This window comes from Podarcis tiliguerta (genome assembly GCF_965153285.1).
Source record: "Podarcis tiliguerta genome assembly, chromosome: 6".
NCBI classification, from domain to species: Eukaryota; Metazoa; Chordata; class Lepidosauria; order Squamata; family Lacertidae; genus Podarcis; species Podarcis tiliguerta.
Window position 1 is genome coordinate 44,075,355 of NC_139539.1, and position 23,475 is coordinate 44,098,829.

Sequence of the window (23,475 nt, forward strand, 5' to 3'; positions counted from 1 at the left end):
AATGAACCATGATTCAGACTAACAGATGCTATGCCAGAGGGCTCAGGAGATGAAGGTGGAAGACATCAAGTGGGAATGAGGGATGAGAAGGTAGCAAGGAGAAGGCATAGACCAGAAGGCATGCAGATTCTTGCCAAGTGCTTCTGTTGGCACCGGAGTAGGATATTGGCCTTGGAGATATAAACAAACAGCATTTCACTATGGAGTCGCTAGGAAGTCAACACAAGAGGTGAAGCCCTGCATCTCTTTTGCAAAATAAGCAAATGCTACTTTCACCTTCATTAGGCAAATTGTAAGGTGTAGATCCACCATCCATGAGATATGGGAAGCCTTGACCAAAGTGGTTGCTTCACTCCTTGTTTTGGAGATTCACTGTGCTATGAATTTGGCATATTATAAAACAGAGTTAGTTTATGCCCCTTGACTATTTTGAATGTTACTGTTTCTGGTCTACTGCTATGGGAATTGAGTGTTGCCTCCTTTGTTCCTGGCAGGTCTGATGTGCCTTTAACAACTGGAGGATGGACAGCTATTCAGCATATGAAGGTTTTCCTGTATGAAGCTGTTCAAGGTACAGAGCTAGTATCAGGAAAAGAGGGAGCAACCTTAATTAGCTTGAATTTTTCTGGTGCAAGAATTTGATGAGTCGTGTGGAGATGCACTGTCTTTCACATCATGAAGGCCTATGATTAGAATTTAGGGCAGGCCCCACAAATGGTTACACATAAGGAGCAGCTCATACACTTCTTGAGCGTTACTTCTTGCCCATAACAAAGCATTCACACAATCACTTCCACTTGGGCATGACTGAATCTGGGTTGATGTTTGGATTGCAAGTATATTGCTGGCCATATGGCCATGTCACTTACCATTAAACAAGGCAGACAATGAAAGAGCATTGAAAGCAGTCAGAAATCCAAATTAAATACCAACTCTTTAGGAAACCAGGCTTTCATCAATGTTACCAGGTTCTCTGCCAGAGCCACATCATGTTGGGTGGGGAATTGCCTCACTGAATTTGCTGGTTTACAGATCTGCCTTACAGGTTTCATCAAAACAAAGCTGTCTTCATACCCCTAGAGCATGGGTCACTAACATGGCACCCATGTGCACAATGGTGCTCTTGATGGCTTTCCTTCAGACCCACAAAACCTCTGAGCCCCCCAACCCCCCGCCCCATTGCTCCCTTAATTGTGAGGTGGGGAGGGTGGTACCCGCTGCCCCACAAATAGTAGTTTCCAATTCCCTCTTTGAGCTCTATGTGGTTTTAAAGGTCAGATTCATTCAGATTCCTTGAGAAAGCGAACTATGTCTGTCTCAGTGGCGTAGCGTAGGGGGTGCGGGGGGGGGGCCGGCCGCACCGGCCGCAACATCTGGGGGTTAGGGTTAGGGCGCGCAAATCCACGGGTTAGGGGGCACAAATCCACGGGTTAGGGAGTGCTGACAACCCCGGGTGCTTGCCTTGCCCCGGGTGCTGACAACCCACGCTACGCCACTGGTCTGTCTGTCTGTCTGCCTGCCTGCCTGCCCCTCTCTCTCTCTCTCTCTCTCTCTCTCTCTCTCTCTCTGTGTGTGTGTGTGTATGAGAGAGAGCGAGAGAGAGCGCACAAGCACAGGGGGAGGGGGAAGAGAACTGACCAGGCAGCGCTCATGGAACTTACTCAAATACACACCGTATTTTTCTGTATATAAGTCTAGGTTTTCCCCCTAAAGAATAATGTCAAAAATTAGGGGGGTGTCTTATGTGCCCCTTGACCTAAAAAGCCTAGTAACTCATGCCTTAGGAAATACTGCCACAAGTTCATCAAGGCTAGTGATCTTTCTCTCATATTCGGCTGAGTATCAACAAGGCCACTGAGTTTCTAGGACTCTAGCACGCAATGCTCTAACCTCAGTGTGGGACAAAAAGAAGGCAAGGGAGCTGGGCTTTCTTTTCCTTGCTGGGAGGATTTGCAGAGGAAATGTCTCTTAGAAAAACCTTGAGCCACACCTTAAAAAAATCTTCCTGTTTGTCTCTTCTCTCCCTAGTCCCTCATGCACAAACATGCTAGGTAAATCCCTGGTCCCAGGTGCTGATCCTGCTGAGGTCTGCTGCTGGCACAGATGCTTGTTTACTCAGGAGCCATGCTCTGCTTCTGAACACCTGTGCACTCCCTGATAGGAATTTCCCCTGGGAAAGAGGAGACCAATGTTTCTAAAGGTGTTGCTGGGAAGCGCACCGCTTAGCTCAGATTGAACAGGTGTTGCCGTCCTTTTCTTCCATGTCTTGACATGCATGTGGATGCAACTGATCACAGATATTCTAATACTAGCATGGCAAGATTTTGAAGATGGGAAGTGTTAAGAAGGTACATAGGGCTTTCTGCTTCTAGCCCATTACAAGAACTCTGGTCAGGCACTCTGGATTATTAGATCAACCATTTAATGTGGGGGAAATTGAAATTTATTTTATTTATTGTTTGTTGCATTTACATCCCACCATTCCTCCAAAGAATTCAAGGTGGCACACATGGTTTTCTCCCTCCCCATTTTGGTTAGGCTGAGAGGCTGTCACCCAAAGTCACCCAATGAGCTTCATGGTGGAATGGGGATTTGAAGTCTGGTTTCCCAGGTCCTAGTCCAGCACTCTGACCACTACCTGGCCAAAATGTTTGTAGCTCAATATCTGTTTAATAATATTCAACAAGGTTCTGTCTTTTCCTTGCCTAAAGTGAGCTGTTTCTGGCGTTTTATGTTTTTTTCCTGGGTTGTAAAATAGTTGTTCTCTATTTAGCTTAGAGTAGGGGTTGCCAGAGGGCACAAGGAGAAGGGGACGACAGAGGACGAGATGGTTAGACAGTGTTCTCGAAGCTACAAACATGAATCTGACCAAACTGCGGGTGGCAGTGGAAGACAGGAGTGCCTGGCGTGCTCTGGTCCATGGGGTCACGAAGAGTCGGACATGACTGAACGACTAAACAACAACAACAAGGGGTTGCCAGCTGTATTAGGCCTGTAGGCCCTTGTGGAATTCTGGGGAAGAGTCATGGGTAAAACGGTATTTTTAAAAAGCACCACAAAGAATCAAGACAAAGAGGAGATCAGTCTCTGAAGTTCTCTAGTACAAGACTCATTTAGCTCTATGTAGAGATTCTTCTATAGACATGGAGGAAATAAAATGTTGCCTTCCCACTTTTCCAAAAGTGGTTCTTAAGTTCAGGTTTTAAGAACAGGGTGTCTCTAAATTTAAAGAACTTGTGAGCTTTTGAAGCTCCTGAAGAAGGAATGTTCCACTCTGAAATTCATAGAACTAAAATAAAAGGCTTGTACTGGTGCCTGATCTTAGTCTTGAAGAGTCATGGGCATCTGTCAAACGCCACCCCTTCCCAAGAAAGATTAAAGGGCTCCAATGGCCACTAGCTTGATGGCCAAACCCCCACATAACCCCCCCACATACTCCCATGCATACATAAAGCCCATACCACACATGTACATGCACACAAATGCATACAAACAACAGACATGCACAGTCACTCATTCCTTGCTCCCCAGCAATTAGTCTTGGAAAACAATTATTGTAAAAGCAAAACTTGGCTTGGTATGAGACCTTATTATCCAGCCCACCCCGTGCCTCATTGCCTTGCCACACTATTCGCTAGAAATGGCTCGCTTGGTGTTGGTGGGGCTGTAGCAATAGTTTCCTAGCAAGAGTGTCCCTATCACTTACCAGGAAGAGGAGTGGGGAGAGGCTAGGTGGTAGCGAGGTCAGGGCTGCACAGTGGACACATTGGTGGAGCCAATCTGGAACTCCCGCCTGAGACTCCGCAGAGCCCTGACCTAGAGTGCTCAAGTGAAAAAGGGGACAGGCCTGCTGCACTTTTGAACGGTTGTGTAGAAAAAAGAATTTTAATTAATTTTTAATTTTTAAATGTTTTTAAAAAAGGGAATTTCAGCAGCTGTTGCTTGTCATGCAAGCAAATGATCCCCATTCTCTTTCCCCCCAATCTGGCTACCCTACTTGTATCCCATCTAATTCTCCTCTGCATTCCTCTGTTGATAAACCTTGGTTATACCCTGACTCCTGGCACTTTCAATGCATTCCTTGTCAAAATATGCAAAGCATGAAACACTGTAACCAAAATAATGTGATTTCAGCACAATCTCCTAGGTCATATTATTCTGAAAGCACTGTTCGGACCTCTTGGTAAAAAGAGCTTTACTGTACAGTATTTGGTTTTGGTACCTGGTCTGCCTAGCCGCAGTCCTGCTTCCCTGCAGCTTCCCTTGCCTGGCACCATGCTCTGCTGAAAGCTTGACACCCTGGTGGCCCATCCTCACTGTGTTGTTGGAAGGAGTGGCCTCAACTAGAAAGCCTTCTTGCCAAGCACATCTTGCTTGCTCGGTCTCCCAGTCACAAGCGTCATACACAGGGAGAGGAAACATTTTCAGAAACACACGTGAGCAAGCATGACAAGAAATCAGTGTGTGCTTGTGACTTACGGTATTAGTGGACTGATAAGTTTCATTAGGATGATTCAGAGGGACCACCCAAAAAAGATTGGAAAGAGGCCCACAGAGAGGAAAAAGGTGTTACTGATTAACTAGGGTAAGGATTCTCAATGAGAGATATGAAGAGTCATTAAATAGGGCTCAGGTTGCAGGGAGTCCATCTGGCAAGCTCTTCAATCAAAGTCTTTATTGCAACGGGTATGGCTGCCACAGAACAACAGTAGCAAATGCATGGGAGGCAGGTCAGTGATCACAACTATTGTTGGAGATCTTCCCCCAAAAGTTGTTTTGTTAACAGAACTTAGTTCTCAGGACACCACTCTGCCTGTCCCCCCCAACCTCGGTCTCTTATAACTTGTAAGTGAGGGATGCTGCAAAGCAGTGTTGCTGAGAAATTGTAATATCAGTGTTGTGTGTGGATTTTGTTGCCATCTCATCACTTTGTGTGGATTGTGCAGTATATGTAGAGACAGGGAAGCAAGGATGATTGTGGCTGCCTACAGACTGTCACTGTTTTGTGAGAGATATGCAGCTGCTTATTAGAAATAGAGGTTTGTGCAATTAAAGTGGATCAAAGCGTTCCGGGGCAACAAATCCACTTTTGAAAAATGACTCTTTGTGGTTAGGGAAGCAACAGGGAAATGCACTAAAAAGTGTGGGATGATTATCATTATCACTGACAGGAAGACATCCAACCTCCCATCAAACAACAATGAATGCTCGTTGTTGTGTAACCTCCCCACAAACAAATCAGAACACATACTCAAGCAAAGAGTGGACATCCTATAACTTTTGTGCAAGCAAATCAGGAGGCAGGCACAAGAGATCGGCTTCTGTAAGGATATGCAGGGCTGGCATCCTCAGGCAGTTGTTGATGCTTTGTTCTAGCTACCCCACCCCCCACCCTGCTCATCCATTTCCCCCTGCTTGGTTTTATGTAGCAGTGGGTGTCTCCATAGGGAAATTGGCGGAAAATTACCTGCTGCTATGGTGGAGGTGGTCCTGCTGCTCACCATCAGTAAGCCCACTAGGGTAAAAACTGGAGACACTGCTGAAAGTTGATAGCCAGTACGGCAAAAGAGGGGTATGTTTTTCTTCCTTCTTCCCAGCTGGGCGGAGGTGTTACCCAGGAGTCTTGTGACAAAGAGAATAATAGACGGGCAGCTTTGTAACTGCAAAGTCAGAGAGAGAGAGAGGCTGAGTTTTAGACTTTGGATGAAAACAGACTTTGGGGGATTTGAAGAAGCTGTGAGCTCTCAATAACCATTGGAATTAACTGTGCATTTCCGTTTATGTTTAACTTCTGTGTTTGTAGCTAAATGCAAACATTACAAAATGCCATACATCTCCGGGGACTTGATTCAAAAGGAAATGGAAGCTGGAGACGCGTTGCACCCTGGAGTTCTCACTGCTGGGAAAACTGGGATGCACATGAGAATACAATTGGAAATATTCTGTTGGAGAGAAAGCAGCTTGGGGATAATTTGGAATGAAAAAGCTGCTAGAAGGGAAAAGTTTAAGTACCACTTCCAAAATGCTGCTTCTTTCCAATTTCCTCTATTCTGAAACTGTTTTTTTAAAATGGGGATGAGACTTGTGTGTGTTTGCATGCAACTTGTTGGTAGCCCCTCATTCTCTATAGTGCAGGAGTTTTAAAAAACACTAAGGATTTAAGGCAATTTTATTAAGATGTCATAATGGTGAAAATATGATCATAGGCAATTAGGCATGCTGGCAACACCATTTGCTTGCATCCTAGAGGCTGCAGAATGAGCATGCCTTAAATATACCACCAATGGCATGATCTGGAAATGACACTTGGAAGGACTTTTCTTTTCAAAACTAGCATTTCTAAATTAACCATTTGCTTTACAGGTGGGGGGAGGTGCTGGCCAGTGGTCATAATGACAGACATGTTCTATGAAATGTGTGATTTGCCACAAAAAGAAACTGTGTAGATCCCTAACCAGCAGCTAATATTCCACCATACAGTGGTACCTCAGGCTACATATGCTTCAGGTTACAGACGCTTCAGGTTACAGACTCCGCTAACCCAGAAATAGTACCTTGGGTACTTTGCTTCAGGATGAGAACAGAAATCACGTGGTGGCAGCAGGAGGCCCCATTAGCTAAAGTGGTGCTTCAGGTTAAGAACAGTTTCAGGTTAAGAACGGACCTCCAGAACAAATTAAGTACTTAACCCGAGGCACCACTGTATTTTATTCTTGTTTTAACTATGGACATTTTTTTAAAAAGCTTAACAAGAAAAAGGACAGCAGATCAATGCAAAATAGATGATTTTGTCCATCCAGTTAAATGAAACAAGAATAAGAATAAAGTAGAAAGATGGTTAACTGTAATTAATTCCTGAGCCATTATTGTGTTTACCAAAGTGATGAATATATGTTTTTACTTGGAAGAAAATTGAGAAAGATTCCCAGCCTAGTAACAACAAATAATAGCTAAAATAAAATAGCTAAAAGTTGTTAAAACATACAAACCAAGCTGTTTTTGTGAAACTTAAATGTTTTTGCGCGCATGTGGGAGTTAGCAGCTGAGGTGCCCAAGGGACACAGTAGTGGCTGGTCCATTACAGTACAGTGGTACCTCGGGTTAAGTACTTAATTCGTTCTAGAGGTCCGTTCTTAACCTGAAACTGTTCTTAACCTGAAGCACCACTTTAGCTAATGGGGCCTCCTGCTGCGCTGCCGCTGCACAATTTCGGTTCTCATCCTGAAGCAAAGTTCTTAACCTGAGGTAATATTTCTGGGTTAGCGGAGTCTGTAACTTGAAGCGTATGTAATCTGAGGTACCACTGTAGTGCAATTGGGATACTTCCCCATCAACCACAGTCTGCCCTCAGCAGCCAGCCCCCACTTGCCTGTCTTCATACTTACATCCAGTCCAAAGGCTCGTACTGCCTGTCAGCTTCCTTCTCATTAATTTAGTATTTGTAGGATTCAGCAGGGAGGAGGATGGGGACAAAACTAGAATTACTTGGCCCTGTCTGCCATTGGCTCTGGCTCCGGTTACTGTAGGCCTCCCTGCCTTCTGCCCCACCAGTCTCAAGAGGACCAGCCAACACTATAGCAGAGACCTTCACAGAGCCCATTGCTGCAGCCCATATGATAAGAGCCCCTTTGCCAATGATCTGGAGTGAGAGGCACAAACCTATACATCTTGAAATTCAAGGTGTTGGCACTAGCCTGTAAGGGCCTATATAGCTCAGAGGCAGGATGCTTTAGACTCAGACTCCCTTACATACTTCTGCAGTGTAGTTTCTCCTAAAAATTCCAAAGTGGCGAGAATCCGGCTCCACAGTAACTTGGAGCAGGGCTTTTAGTGTGGCTGCTTCTGTTCTGCGGAACAAACAGCATTCCTTATTTTCTGTGCTGTTTTAAGGTTTTTTTTATATTCACCTTGAAGGTGATATAATAATAACAGTAATAATAACTTTTTTCTCAGAAGAACATCTCTTTGTTTTGATTTTTCAGTGGAGTTTACTCCCAAGTAACTGTATATCGGATTGCAGCCTGAGGTATATAATCATGATCAGGCTCTACTGCAATTCACACAAGGGAGCAGAGGAACACTCTGTGTGTGTGTGTGTGTGTTTGTGTGTGTGTGTGTTTGTGTGTGTGTGTGTGTGTGTGTGTGTGTGTGTGGTGAGGAGCTCACACAAAGTCCTTGACACATAGTAAGGGAGAGTTTCCTAGAATGCAGAGCTGTGCATTCTAGAGGACACCTATGAGGAGTGCTGCAGCAACATATTTCCTGCGTTGGTAGAGGCTTGCCGCTTGACCTTTGGGCTCTGTTCCTCTTCCACAGCCTGATTCTGTGAAGTCAGGCTGAGTCCCCATCTTCCTCTCTCCCATTAGGACTGCTCTCCCAAAGCAGTCCTGAGTTTTAGTAGCAGTGGTAATCCTGGGGCACACCAAATGAATAGCATCCAAAGAATTTGGGAACGGTCGCTGCTGCTGTTCATTTTCCACACACTAATCTTAAGCATCGCCTGTGACAATTCTCCAACAGCTGTTCAAGGCCTGCTGTTCTTTTCGAGGATTTGGACGACGTCAGTGGCACGAGTTCACTGTGGTAAAGGGAAATAACTCGGGGAGATATAGCAGGAACCTTGTCCTTGCTCCAAGGCAACCTTCTCGGTTGCCAACATTCCTTGACAACTTTCCCTTTTACTCAGCTCCGGTTTGAAAAAGTACCCAGTTGAGGAAGGGACTTCCCTCTCATGACTCACATGCCGGTCATACGCAGCGGTGACTCAGCAGTGTTTGACACCAGGCCATATGTTCTCACGGGATCTGCAGCAGGAGGGGAGGAGAAGGCGAAATCAAGGGCAAACAGCACAGGAGAGGGCAGAGGGAAGAGGCAGAAGGGAAGGAGAGAGAAAACTGCCAGGGATTCATGGCAAGAGGACTGGGGCTGTTATACAGGTCTAGGTACTGTTTTAAACACAAAGCCACCTTGTAACGGGTCAAATTACAGTGGTACCTTGGGTTACATACGCTTCAGGTTACATACGCTTCAGGTTACAGACTCCGCTAAGCCAGAAATAGTGCTTCAGGTTAAGAACTTTGCTTCAGGATGAGAACCGAAATCATGCTCTGGCGGTGCGGCAGCAGCAGGAGGCCCCATTAGCTAAAGTGGTGCTTTAGGTTAAGAACAGTTTCAGGTTAAGAACGGACCTCCGGAACGAATTAAGTACTTAACCCGAGGTACCACTGTATTTGTCTATCAACTGATATAAGGGGAAAAAACTGCTCCTTTTCCCTTATGGGGTACCCAAGAGCCCATATAGAGTCCTCTTTTAGGTTCTCTATCGGTAGGAGAAAATAACAGAGGCAAACCAGAGAATATTGAGAAGCAAGGCAGCTAGTAAGCCTGATCTTTATTAAAGCTGTTGTAACAGGGTGCTCCCCCCACATGCAGGAGAGAGGAGGGACCCAGAACAAAGGTGTGGCCGCCCTTATATAGACTTTTGGAACTGCCCACCCTCAAACTCCAGACTACCCCCAGAAACATCATACATACATCACAGAAAGGGTGTAGCCCAGGACCACCTCCCCCAACACATCATTCATCCATCACAGGGGGTGGTCTAAAACAGAATCCTGAGTGTGTCGTTTATCTCCTGTCTGGCAGGTTACCTGGTTGTATTATCTGGGTTTTGGCCACTCTTTTGTTATTACAAGGACACCTCTGGTTGTGAATGGGATCCGTTCCGGAGCCCCGTTCGCAACATGAGCAGAAAGCAACCTGCGCCTGCGCATCTGTGCATGCGCGGGTCATAGTTTGCCACTTCTGCGCATGCACGCGACGTTATTTCTAGCGTCTGCGCGAGCGGCGAAACCCGGAAGTAACCCTTTCCGGTACTTCCGGGTCGCCACGGGATGCAACCTGAAAAGATTTAACCTGAAGCAAAAGTAACAAGAGGTATGACTGTATAACTACTTAATTCCTGAATCCAGGTCACAGGCTCACCCTATTCACAACTTAAATGTGCCCTTAAGGCAAGATTTGTGAGCACAAAGACAATAGGGAGGTTTTTTCAGTTCTTCCCTCCTTGCAGAGAAACATTTGGTCAGTTTGGGAGAGTCAAAATGGTTTCAGGACTGTCTTCCTTTACTGTTTCAGACATGTGGTTTATGTGTTTATGTATGTGTTTGCCTTGTACATTCAATTTATATATTTGAGACCTTAAATTCTTATAACACAGCCCAGCACTGCATGTTATGCCTGGCATTGGCTCTCTGGTGCAGAGGCCTTATTACTGGAGATGGCAGGGATTAAACCTGGGACCATATACATATAATATGCTCTCAGTCTCTGAAGGTTTTTGCTGTTGCTCACCTCCCTTTGTCCTTCTGCCGCAAGTGTCTGGCGCTCTCCCCTGTGGCTAGAGAGTAGCGATGGGGAACCTTTTCCAGGGCAAGGACCACAATCCTTCTGGACAGCTATCCAGGAGCAATATGCCACTGGCTCCAGAGGCAAAAGTGGACACGGCCAGAGAAATTGTGGCCAGAGCAATGAATCAGAAATTTACCTCTGTGCAGTATCCAGGCAAACAAGAAGCACTATCAGGGTTCACAGATACATTCCAGACAGGCAAAAACATTTAGGGAAGGCACAAGAAGTGTTGGCGAGGTGATGCTGGCCAGGGCTTTTTTAGCAGGAGATTATGTGGCCTGGGAAGAGTCATAGGGGCCGGAAGCCTTGAGGTGCTCCATTCCAGCTCTAAAAATTTTAGTGTGCTAAATACAAGGCTATCATTTCCATCTAGGCCCAACTTACTGAGGGTGCCTCCCTCACGACTCCCCTGGCCATTGTATGCATTAAACCTCAGCCAGATGCTTTGCCAATTCCAGAGGGGAAATAGTTGATGGTTGCTTAGCAACACCAGACACTCTTCTCAACATGGCTCCGGGTAGAGGCCTAGTACACATTGCTCTGTCCAATGGTAGAGATCACTGTGTTAGCATGTCCTTACAGTGAATTGCTGTCACTTGCGTGAAGCTGTTCAAAAGTTACCCTGCTCCAGTATTGTCTGATTTTGACTTTTTGGAGTAAGTTCTTGAGAAATTAGTCCAACCCCCTGCAATGCAGGAATCCTGTCCACAGCTGTCCCTGGGTGGGTTTGAACCACCAGCCTTCTGGTTAATAGCCAGACACACTGACCCATTGTGCCACAGAAGGTGTAGGTAAGAACCCATTTACTATACCACCCACTTTTGTATCTAGCCCCACCCACCTGCCAATATTTTAAAACCAGTTGCCAAACTGCTCCAGAGGTTGGGGGTAAGATGGTGTTGGTGATACCATCTGTGCTAGCCAATTGGCACTACCTCAGCTAGTGTTTTCCCATTCAAATTGCACCACTTCATAAAGCTGCTGAACAGGTTTCCTCAGAGCTCTCTTTGGAATAGGGAAAAAAGATACCTTTGGACTGGTCTCAATGAGAGCAGTAGCAAAACATGCCATCTGCTCTACAAATGTGACATCTGTCTTTAATCCTACCTAAGCTGGAACAGGACAAAGGCTGTCAGGAGGAACAAAAGGCTTTCATAAAGGGGCTACAAGAATGAGGCTTTAAAAAAAATTAACCGCTAACAGAAAACACAGAAAAAAGTTGGAGTTGTGGTGCCCAATAAATGTTTTGCAGTGGGCTGTGAAACCAAAGAGAAAGTAGCTACAGGCAGCGACCAATGGACAGCAGGGGTTTTCTCTCAGGTACAGTGGCAGTCAACTTGGGGTGCTGCCACTCACCTGACCTCTGGATGGTTGCATTGCTGCGATGGAGTTTGCCGCGGTGCAAATGCATTGGCAGGATCACCGGATTGGTTTTTCCACTGTGTTTGCACCATGCTGACCTAGCCATCATGTCATAACTGACTGGAGGTCAGGCGAATGGCAGTGCCCCATCATACTGTTTGCTACCACCCAGGTCTCATTATCATCCCTTGGCTAGCAAGCCACAATTCACAAGTGCATTTTAAAAGTGATGTCAAATTTTATTTTTTTAAAGAACCATATGTACCCATATGTGCTCTTCTGTCACTGTCCACACCAATCTGCTTAGGACATTTGGAAAGCATTAATAATTCAAGGTTAGCTTATAGCTTCTCAGGTTTCATCATCCCACAGACCAACAACTCTCCACAGTTCTCTGTCTTGAGCAAGTCATTGCAAGTCAGCATACGTCTCCACCCTTTTCCTTTATCTTGATATTATACCTTCCCAGTTCTTTTGCATATTGGGTGCTTTCTGTGGTTGTGTACAACTGGGGTATAAAGCAAATGTCATCTTGTGGCAGCTTGTAAGAACATATGTAAGAACATACATTTTGTTCATTTAGTACAACAGCACTGGGGCGGAATTAAACAAACTTGTCATTGTTTGATTATAGAATTTGACTTCCGGGACACCACAACCCATGAATTGATTAAATGCTTATCCAACAACAAAATATCTCTTTCCCCACTTACCACTGGATGCTTGATAGTACTAGCCTGCAACCTGGTTCTCATCCAAATGTTACAGGACTAGAACTCCCATCTCCCCTGACTATTGGCCATGCAGGCTATGATTGATTGGAGCTGGAGTCCAACAGCATCTGGAGAGCACATGGTTGGGGAAGGCTACTCTGTGGTCTTAGTACTCTGCTAATACATTCATGCCCCAGTGTCATCACCTCCTCTACTGTGTACCGGAGATCCTATTTCTTCATGCTATTCTTCCACCCTCCAATAGCCAGAGCAAATTAGCGGCTAGAGAGAGCCTAGCAGAGGTAGCTGAAGTCCCTCAGAAATGCTTCTCCCACCAGGACATTTATTATGTGTACTGGCTACATTTCTATGCCATGCTTTCTGGGCTGTTCACAGAATATTTGTTTGTTTGTTTTCTATACTGCCCTTCAGCCAAGGATCACAAGGTGGTTTACAATACAAAAACACAAAAATACATAGCATAGTAACAAACAAAAATAAAAGCAATAACTCCCTATCAGAATAGAGAGTCTCACAATAAAATATAAGAAAAAAAAAAAAAAATCAAAATATTCCTGGAATAAAACTAAAGCAAAACCAACAATTGAGGACAATGGCAGCGTAAGGACTGGAAAAGCATGAATACATTTTTAACAATAAAGGACATCTGGGATTTGAGCTTGCTATGCAGGGGTCAGATGTGTGCCAGAGAACTTTGTAAGATGCATTTGTGAGACTGGATGTGTGTTTATAGTGCTTTCTCTGGGGGTACTCAAGAGTAAGCAGTGCTGGCACCTTTTTTCTAGAAGAAAAGCACTGTGTGTTTACATGGTGTGATTGTGTGTATTAAAGAGATATAGGGAGTGAGAAAGAGAGAAAGAGAGGGAGAAAGAAAGAAAAGAAAAGAAAAGAAAAGAAAAGAAAAAAGAAAAGAAAGAGGGTTTCCAGGCCAAATGGGGGCTTAATATTGTAAACTGGTTGTTGACATACCTCAAATGGGTCTTGGCCACAGCACTGGTCTTTAACTCAGTGGAGTTCCCACACAAAAATAAGGGGGAAATATGACCTGTTATTTTGTTGCCAGCATTAGGTCCCTCTTTTTAGAGTCAGACCACTGCTCCATCTAGCTCAGTATTGTCTACACTGACTGACAGAGACTCCCCAGGGTTTCAGGCAACGAGTCTTTCCTAACCCTACCTGGGGACGCCGGAGATTGAACCGGGGGCTTTCTGTATGCAAGGCAGATGCTCTACCACTGAGCTACAGTCCTTCCCCACACATAGTATGGGCACTGCAAGCGTGAGAAGCACCAGCTCCACAATAAACACCCATCTAGAAGCATCCCGGTGAAATAATGCAGAGAAAGGGTTTATTTAATAAGTAAACTCAGACGCCACATTTCATGGATTTCCACTGGTTGAGCTATATTCTCAATTAGTTAGTGAAGGTAGCTCCATTTCAGTCAATGGATAAGACCTTTGGCCACCACAAAATCAATGCTGCTGCCTTCAAAGTAATGGGATAGGTTTCAGCAGATATAAATGACTGCAGTTCCATTTATTGTTCCCATGCAGGCTTTCCACAGCGACATCTGAGGAGCTCGGAGGAAACCATTTCCATGGGCTTTCTTACCATCATGCGCACAGACACACAAAGGGACAAAATATATTTTTTTTCTGAGCTGGTAGAGATCCCTCTATACACGGGCTTATTGTACCTTTAGCACATTTATACTTCTGGGCTCTTTACCAGAAAACTCAAAAGGGTGCCACTAAAGTTGTTTTGTCTGACACACATGAAACAAGAAGATGGCACCCCTCACTGGAGGCATGACTCAACATGCTCAAGACAAAACACTGTTTTCTTTTTCCTTGGCTTCTAACTTGGATATGATAAGAACATATTGCTGAATAACTTCACTTCCCCGAGTGGTGAGAAGAACAGAATTTTAGATTCAGAAAGGACTGTGTGGATCATCTACTCCAGGCACCCCCAAACTCGGCCCTCCAGCTGTTTTGGGACTACAACTCCCATCATCCCTAGCTAACAGGACCAATGGTCAGGGATGATGGGAATTGTAGTCCCAAATCAGCTGGAGGGCCGAGTTTGGGGATGCCTGATTCTACACCAACCCCTTGTTTTGTACAGGAGCTACAATGCAGGATGTAACTACGGCATTTCAGGAACATTGCCATCCAGTCTCTGCTTAAATGCCTATTGTGCCTGTTGAAGGCAGAAAGAAGGAGGAGGGGACAAGGGTAGGGGGCGCAAGAGCCAGTAACAGGCAGAGTCAATTACGGTGTCATCTACACGATACTTTTCAAATGCAGTATCATCCCACTTGGCATGGTCATCCCACAAAGCACCCTGGGAGCTGTAGTTTAAGGGTGCTGAGGGTTGTTGGGAGACACCCATTACCCCCACAGAGTTGGAGTTCCCAGAATGGCTTTGGCAGCCAACCCCTCTTTCCAGGGAACTCTGGAAACTATAACTACATGGGGTGGCACCACCTGACCTCCCGGCAACCGAGTCTCTGCTGCTTATTGGGAGGGAGAGTGGGGACATTAAGCAGCGGAGAGGTCAGCAATGTGCAAATGCATCAGCAGGAGCACCTGTGGGTGGGACTGCAAAGTGTCAACCGCCCTGCCACCTCACCCCTCCCACTCTCCCTCCCTGTACGCAGCAGCCACCCTCTGTCACACCCACCTCATTGTCTGCTGCTATTTTCAGTCACATGTAGCATACTTCCAGAGTAAAAGTATAGTAAAGCACTGGTATAGGGTGAATGGATAACCTGAAGTTGAACATTCTAGGGCCTTTTAGATGTGTTTGTGGGAGGGGGGTTATTGGCTTGTTTCTGTTCTTGTTTTATTATGTATTTTGTGTTCTGATTTTGTATTTTGATGTTGTAAACCACCCTGTGATCTTTGGATGAAGGCTTGTATACAAATTGAATCAATAATACTAAATATTGGCCGCAGATTGAGTCAAACAATTGGTACACTAGGCCAGTGTTGTCTACTCTGGCAGTGAATGGCACCCATGGTCTCATGTAGAGATTGCACCCAGTCCTGCTATCTGAGATCTGCTTTTAATTGGAAACCTTCTTCATGCAAAGCTGGGGCTCCACCATTAAGCTATGACCCCATCCCAGATTCTTACAAATTCCGCTGAAACAGCTGATGGATCACCAGCGTGACATACTATCCTTTTGTTTTCATGGTTGACGCCAGCCAACAAAGATCTTAGAGCCAAATCTGGCCACAGAAATGCTTCCCATTTGCAACTTGAAAAACAGGCATTGTTGGCGAGAATGATGGATTTGACAATGGGATTTTAGGGCAGTCTGCTTTGCAGATGGGGGCCTTGGCCCACTGCCGTCCATCCCATCCTTGAAGCTGCTGCTCTGTAAAACTAGTGGCTGATCAGAGTTCTAGGTACAAACAAGTTCGAGGTCTGTGTCAGGCTTAGGTGATTTTGTGGCAGAATAACCATTACCTTGGGAGGGATGCGGGTGGCTCTGTGGGTTAAACCACAGAGCCTAGGACTTGCCGATCAGAAGGTCGGTGGTTCGAATCCCCGCGATGGGCTGAGCTCAAACTGCTCAGTCCCTGCTCTTGCCAATCTAGCAGTTCAAAAGCACATCCAAGTGCAAGTAGATAAATAGGTACCGCTCCGGCAGGAAGGTAAACAGTGTTTCCATGCACTGCTCTAGTTCGCCAGAAGCAGCTTAGTCATGCTGGGCACATGACCCGGAAGCTGTATGCTGGCTCCCTCGGCCAATAAAGCAAGACGAGCACCGCAACTCCAGAGTCGGTCACGACTGGACCTAATGGTCAGGGGTCCCTTTACCTTTACCTAACCATTACCTTACTAGTGAGATTTTTGGGATAGAGAAATTTTGAGCACTGCAATCCTATTCATGGATTCAGTGGGATAGCTCAGTCGGGAGAACATGAGACTCTTAACCTCAGAGTTGTGGGTTCATCCTCTGCCGAGTTAGCTATCCTTAGGAATAGTACTAGAGCACCGCAATATCTTACAACTAGGTAGGAAGCCTGGGGTCTCTAACGTGGTGCCCATGGTGCAAAAGATTCCTGCATTGCAGGGGGTTGGACAAGATGACCCTTGTGCTCCCTTGCAATGCTATGGTTATATGATTCTATTTCAAGCAACAGACTTGCAAGGTATCCTTGGGTAAGTCTGTTTCTTCCTCCTTCCCCCCCCCCCCACAATTTGGGACGACCATCAAAAGTAATTGCGTGCAAGCACCTTGACTCACTCACTACAGACTGTCTTGTATCCATCACAGCAAGAGGCTGTGACTTTGCTTTAAAGAGAACTTGAAAATGCTACTTTATGTTCAGTGGTACCTTGGTTCTCAAACTTAATCCGTTCCGGAAGTCCATTCCAAAACCAAGGTGCGCTTTCCCATAGAAAGTAATGCAAAATGGATTAATCTGTTCCAGGCTTTTAAAAACAAACCCCCAAACAGCAATTTAACACGAATTTTACTATCGAATGAGACCATTGATCCATAACATGAAAGCAATAAAGAATGTACTGCAGTCACATGATCAGTCAATCTGTAGCTGAACTGGGTTCTTCCATACAGTCACAAAAACAAAACAAAAAAGAGCTGCAAAAACAAAAACGCAAAATAAATAGCAAAAACAGATGGACCTCAGTGTAACACTCAAAACAGAAGTGTGGCACTCAAAGCAGAAGCGTAACACTCAAAACGGAGCAAATTCGGCTTCCGAAAAAGGTTTGCAATCTGGAACACTTACTTCCAGGTTTGCAGTGTTTGGGTTTTGGGTTTCAAGTTGTTTGAGTACCAAGGTGTACGAGAACCAAAGTACCACAGTACAAGCAATGCCTCCCTCCCAAGATTGTGGGGATCTGCTGCCATCTTGTGTGCAGCTGGAGCATAGTGTCTAGTAGATAATTGTATTCAGGTAGGTAGCTGTGTTGGTCTGATCCAGTCGAAATATATATATAAAAAAATAAAAACTTGTCCAGATAATTGTATGGGAGGCTGCTGTGTAATCATCACCTTGAGACTATGCTGCATCTGCCTTGAATGACTGTGGGTGGAATATTTTGTTTCTTTGTGAAGCAGTGGCGTAGCGTGGGTTGTCAGCACCCGGGGCAAGGCAAGTAATTTGCGCCCCCTAACCCGTGGATTTGCGCCCCCTAACCCTAACCCCCAGATGTTGCGCCCGGTGCGGCCGGTCCCCCCTGCACCCCCCACGCTACGCCACTGTTGTGAAGTGGGAACCAGAGTTTCTGTTATGGAGAGGGGAATAAGAGAGCATTGCAAATACATTTTAAAATGTTTGACTGCTTTCAGTTTTGCAAATCTGAAACAAGAAAACTGTTCTGGCAAATATTTTGCAGTGCCTTGTATTTTAGGAGGGATTTTAGGTGCACAAATGTTTTCCTGCTAAATAAAACATGGAATAATGTACACGCACAACCATACTGACCAGTTCAACTTCTGATATACATTTGCAATGATGCAGATAATTCTATCTAATAACATCTAGCAGAAGAAGAATGTAGGGTATCAAATGGGTTGAACAGTCAAACATATTTATTCAGCTTTTATTAAATCAATTTCTTTAAATTCAGATTATGATCCTTAATAATTGTCTTTTTTCTGGTGTTTGAGTTCATGTATACATATCTGAAGCTTTTTTCCTGCTGCTATTAAAAGCTATAAAGGTTTAAGCCAGTGTTTCCCAAACTTGGGTTGATGGCTGTTTTTGGACTACAACTCCCATCATCCCTAGCTAGCAGGACCAGTGGTCAGGGTTGATGGGAATTGCAGTCCAAAACCAGCTGTCAACCCAAGTTTAGGAAACACTGGTCTAAGCAATTACAAGCTATAAAGGTCTGAGAGTGCCCTTGTACAATCTGTTTTCATCCTTATAAAATGAACTGTGCTCACTGCACTCGCTTCCTTGTGTCGCCAATTTAGTGGGAGTTTAAAACTGTGCTTCAGTTCACCAGGAACTGATGAATTACTGGCCTAGCACTAGCTTTTTAACGTATATATATATATAATATTGTTGCTGAACCCAGAGGAACAACAGAAGGAAGCTTGTTGTGTCTGAGACAGAAATGTCATGTTACGGCTGAATTAGGGGAATACGATTCAGAATAAACTAGCAGGAATTAAGCTTTCTGAGGGCAAGCACAATACGCTGAAAAAATAAGTGATATAAATATTCAGCAGTGTTCTTCACTTAGATTCGGAAACATTAAGGGTATGTTCCTCTGGGAACTTATATGCAAGCTTCATTTATTTTCAAAATGAGAAAAATGGAACCCAGAATACAAAGACAAAACAACTTCAGTAAGAGGGTATTTTCAGCAAAAGATGCTAAGCTTTTGAACTGAGGAACTCATCAGTGCATATCTTTGAGAACAAAATTACATTACTCAATAGGGATGAGCGTGATTCTAAAATTGACCAAATTAGATAAAATCCTTGCCTAGTGTCTATACAAATATTTGGATAACCATTTTAATCAAGTGATAAGAATTTTAAAATTTAAAAACCAAATTGAGTCTTTGTGTGTTTATGTAGTCAGAAGCTCACCACGCACTTACAATGGACAGAAAAATATTGGCAAAGTTGGGGTAAATCTAAGGTTTACAGATGTCTGAAAATCTTTAGGGGGAAAAAACCTAAGGAGTAAAGTCAGTGGTGTGTTTCTAGAAAAAGAGGTGGCAGAGCTTGCCATGAACACCTCCCTTGTTCTCTTATAATGGCAATGGCACCTACCTGAGATCTGCCGGAACTGAGTTGTAGTGAGGTCTGGCTGAAAAAAAGCCCTGGGTAAAATCCATATCAAAAGGGCCTCATTATAACTGAGACATTTTAATGAGAGGGGTAAATCCTAACAATTGGGTGGGAGGAGAGAATAGAATAGAGTGGCTAGAAAAGCAGAAAACATGGTGCGTGTGATACATGAGAAAGACTAGATGGGTCTTTTAGACTGATCAAGCAGGGCTCAGTGGGCAAGAAATGCTGACTGACTGATGGAGTGGGATGAAAACTGAAAGTGTGTGTGTGTGTGTGTGTGTGTGTGTGTGTGTGTGTGCGTGTGTGTGTTGGGGTGGGGTGGGGGTGGGGAATAAAGTGTCTGGAATCCTGTACAAAAGCCCTTCACACTACAACATTTTGTTGCAGGTCCCCTTCATTCCCTCCACTTTTTATGTGGAAACTGTGAGTGTCACTGCTTATGCTGTCGACATGGTGCCATCCTCACCCAGCAGGGAGGTATCTTCATCTGGCACCTAAGGTTTGCTGAAGAACAAAAGTCCTTTCCAGGAAAAGAAATGCCCTACAGGAAGGGATCATAGAACAGATCAGTGGAGGAAGAGTGGGGTGGACGTGGTGAGAACATTGCCTCTGTGAACTGCTGCTTTCGCCATGCCCCTGAAGGGCTGAGTCAGTTCCAGCTCTTTTAGGGAGTGGATAGGCTAAGGAGAAGGCTGCAGAAGGAGGGAGAGACTGTTATTGGGTGCTCCCAGAGGACACTGAGGAGAGTGCCTCAGCGCCCACCTCAGTAATTGCACAGAGTGCAGTGGTGTGCCCGTAGAAAGCATTGCTAATAACAAGGCCAGTGGAAGTGATGGTATTCCAGCTGAACTATTTAAAATTTTAAAAGATGATGCTGTTAAGGTGCTACACTCAATATGCCAGCAAGTTTGGAAAACTCAGCAGTGGCCAGAGGATTGGAGAAGATCAGTCTACATCCCAATCCCAAAGAAGGGCAGTGCCAAAGAATGCTCCAACTACCGCACAATTGCGCTCATTTCACACGCTAGCAAGGTTATGCATAAAATTCTACAAGGCAGGCTTAAGCAGTATGTGGACCGAGAACTCCCAGAAGTGCAAGCTGGATTTTGAAGCAGCAGAGGAACCAGAGACCAAATTGCAAACATGCGCTGGATTATGGAGAAAGCTACAGAGTTCCAGAAAAACATCTACTTCTGTTTCATTGACTACGCAAAAGCATTTGACTGTGTCGACCACAGCAAACTATGGCAATTTCTTAAAGAAATGGGAGTGCCTGATCACCTCATCTGTCTCCTGAGAAATCTCTATGTGGGACAAGAAGCTACAGTTAGTACTGGATATGGAACAACTGATTGGTTCAAAATTGGGAAAGGAGTATGACAAGGCTGTATATTGTCTCCCTGCTTATTTAACTTATATGCAGAATTCATCATGCGAAAGGCATGAATCCCTGGATGAATCCCAAGCCAGAATTAAGATTGCCGGAAGAAATATCAACAACCTCAGATATGCAGGTGACACAACCTTGATGGCAGAAAGTGAGGAGGAATTAAAGAACATTTTAATATGGTCTGAAGCTCAGTATAAAAAAAACTAAGTCACAGCCACTGGTCCCATCACCTCCTGGCAAATAGAAGGGGAAGAAATGGAGTGAGTGAGAGTGAGAGTGAGAGATTTTCCTTTCTTGGGTTCCATGATCACTGCAGATGGTGACAGCAGTCACAAAATTAAAAGACACCTGCTTCTTGGGAGAAAAGCAATGACAAACCTAGACAGCATCTTAAAAAGCAGAGACATCACCTTGCTGACAAAGGTCCGTATAGTTAAAGCTATGGTTTTTCCAGTAGTGATGTATGGAAGTGAGAGCAGGACCGTAAAGAAGGCTGATCGCCGAAGAATTGATGCTTTTGAATTATGGTGCTGGAGGAGACACTTGAGAGTCCCATGGACTGCAAGAAGATCAAACCTATCCGTTCTTAAGGAAATCAGCCCTGAGTGCTCACTGGAGGGACAGATCATGAAGCTGAGGCTCCAATACTTTGGCCACCTCATGAGAAGAGAAGACTCCCTGGAAAAGACCCTGGTGTTGGGTAAGATTGAGGGCACAAGGAGAAGGGGACGACAGAGGACGAGATGGTTGGACAGTGTTCTCGAAGCTACCAGCATGAGTTTGACCAGACTATGGGAGACAGTGGAAGACAGGAGTGCCTGGCATGCTCTGGTCCTTGGGGTTACGAAGAGTCGGACACATCTAAACAACTAAACAGCAGCAGCAACAACAACAACAGCAGTGGTGTGCACTCAGTAATGCACCAGAGTAATGCCTTGAGTCCAAGGCAAAAAAAAAAGTAATCTTCAAACAAAGAAAATGCTGGTGGGAAGGAGAATGGGACTTGCTTGAGCAAAACCTGATTACTTTTTTTTTTTTGCCTTGGACTCACTGAAGTGACTCAAAACTGTGTCTTTAAGAGCTTGCTTTTTCCTCCGATGGCTTTGTTCTCTTGTGCCATGTCCTTTTAGATTGTGTGCACCTCTTCTCTGTTCAGGAAGGATGGGAGTACAATCCTGGCATCCAGTAAAATGGATGGGCATGTTTAAGGGGATGTATTCAATGTAGGAGAGGCCAAGCTAGCGCAAACAGGAGCTTGGGGCATTTGGATTTTTTTACTGAGTCTTTTTGTGGTCACTCAGTGTGGCTCATGCCCACTAGACCTGGTAGGGTGCTAGGCAGTCATGGGGACATAGCCAATGAGATCATGGGGGCATGGCCAGTTTTTCTGGTCCCCCCATCCTCCTTCGCAATGGTACTGTAGACAATTAAGCATTGTAGGATGAAGAGTCACTCAGGTAAGGTGTCAGTGGTGGAGAGCGAGAGATGGAAGGGTAGTGGTTAATGGAAGAAAGCATGAGATACTTTCAGTCCTCTGGTGATGGGTGGCAGGGAGGGGCAGAGAAGGAATAGAAAGGGGGTGGGTGGAAATGCCTGGGTGGAAAGGGGGCATTTGGAGGGAATAGAGAGAAAAGGAGATAAGTCAGAGTGTGCGAGAAAGAGAGGCAGAGAGACAGAGAAGGAGGGAGGGAGTTTTATGCCTCTGGTGACAATCAAGAAACAAGCTACGGTACATGCACTGGACCAACTCCATCATGTCAAGAGCAGCATCCTCAACTTCAGAGTTGCCACAGAAGTAGGGTGCCCAGGGAAACCAGCACCAGCTACACCCCAGAACTGTAAGTGGAGATCTTCAATATATTTTCAATTGTCAACCTAGATTTTGGCTCAAAGCTTTCTTTGACCTGTAGGGTATCACTGTTTGTGCCTGACAAAGCAGCTAGTTTTTCATGTTATTTTTCATCTCCTTGTGTTTGAACAAATGCATTTGTTTTTGTGTGTATCAGGTGTGTAATAAGGAAAGTATTTACCCAGATCTTAAAAGATGGGGTCCACTTTTTTTTTTGCGGCGGCAGCAGGAGGGGGCTTGAGTCAGTAGGGTTAGCAAGAAGTAACTTCTTGATCTTTGAACACAGTCCTTGGTACTAATACAAAGTTTGCAACTAAGTCTTCAAAAGCAAAAACATTTCCAAGAATATTAAACTTCAATTATTATAATTCGAACACTGTGCCTTTCTCTAAAGTGCGTGACAATGACAAAAAGGGAAGAAAAACAAATTAATGGGAAATGGTGAGGAGAATTTATGGACCAGAAAGATTGAGGAATTTTATTGGCTGTATGAAGAACAGATATTGTTGCAAAGACTAAATCAAAGTGATTAAGATGGATTGGCTGCATTTTAGGAATGCCTGCTGAAAGAAAACCATGACAAATTTTTAGATGCATTGCTATAAGGTAGAACTTCAGGATGGCCTTGACTAAGATGCATAGATAAGATAGAAAGTGGTTTTTAAATGAGTAGTGTGTTTACAAACTGGAAGAGAACATGCCTGGAAAAAGAATGGAGGAAAATTGCTACCGTGGCAGCAAAGAGCCTATATTGAGAGATGTTCTTTATGCAGAAAAACCTCTTATAATCCCATTAGTCAAGATGTATGGAGTAGCAACTAGACGCGACAGTGGGAGATCTGTTTTGGGCTGTAATCTTATACTCACTTTCATGAGAATAAGCTCTATTGAACTCAGTGCAACTGATTTTGGAGCAGGGGTATATAGGATTGTGCTG

General features: G+C 44.7%; 1 long non-coding RNA gene across 1 annotated transcript in view; it reads left to right on the forward strand.

Moving 5' to 3' along the window:
- The first annotated feature begins 491 nt into the window (after positions 1–491).
- Positions 492–23,475, forward strand: part of LOC310679984 — a 41,873-nt gene continuing 18,889 nt past the window's right edge. Inside the window, exons 1-2 of the long non-coding RNA XR_014512586.1 lie at positions 492–571; positions 2,539–2,649. This is a non-coding gene — a long non-coding RNA (uncharacterized lncRNA). The remainder of the gene's footprint in view (positions 572–2,538; positions 2,650–23,475) is intronic.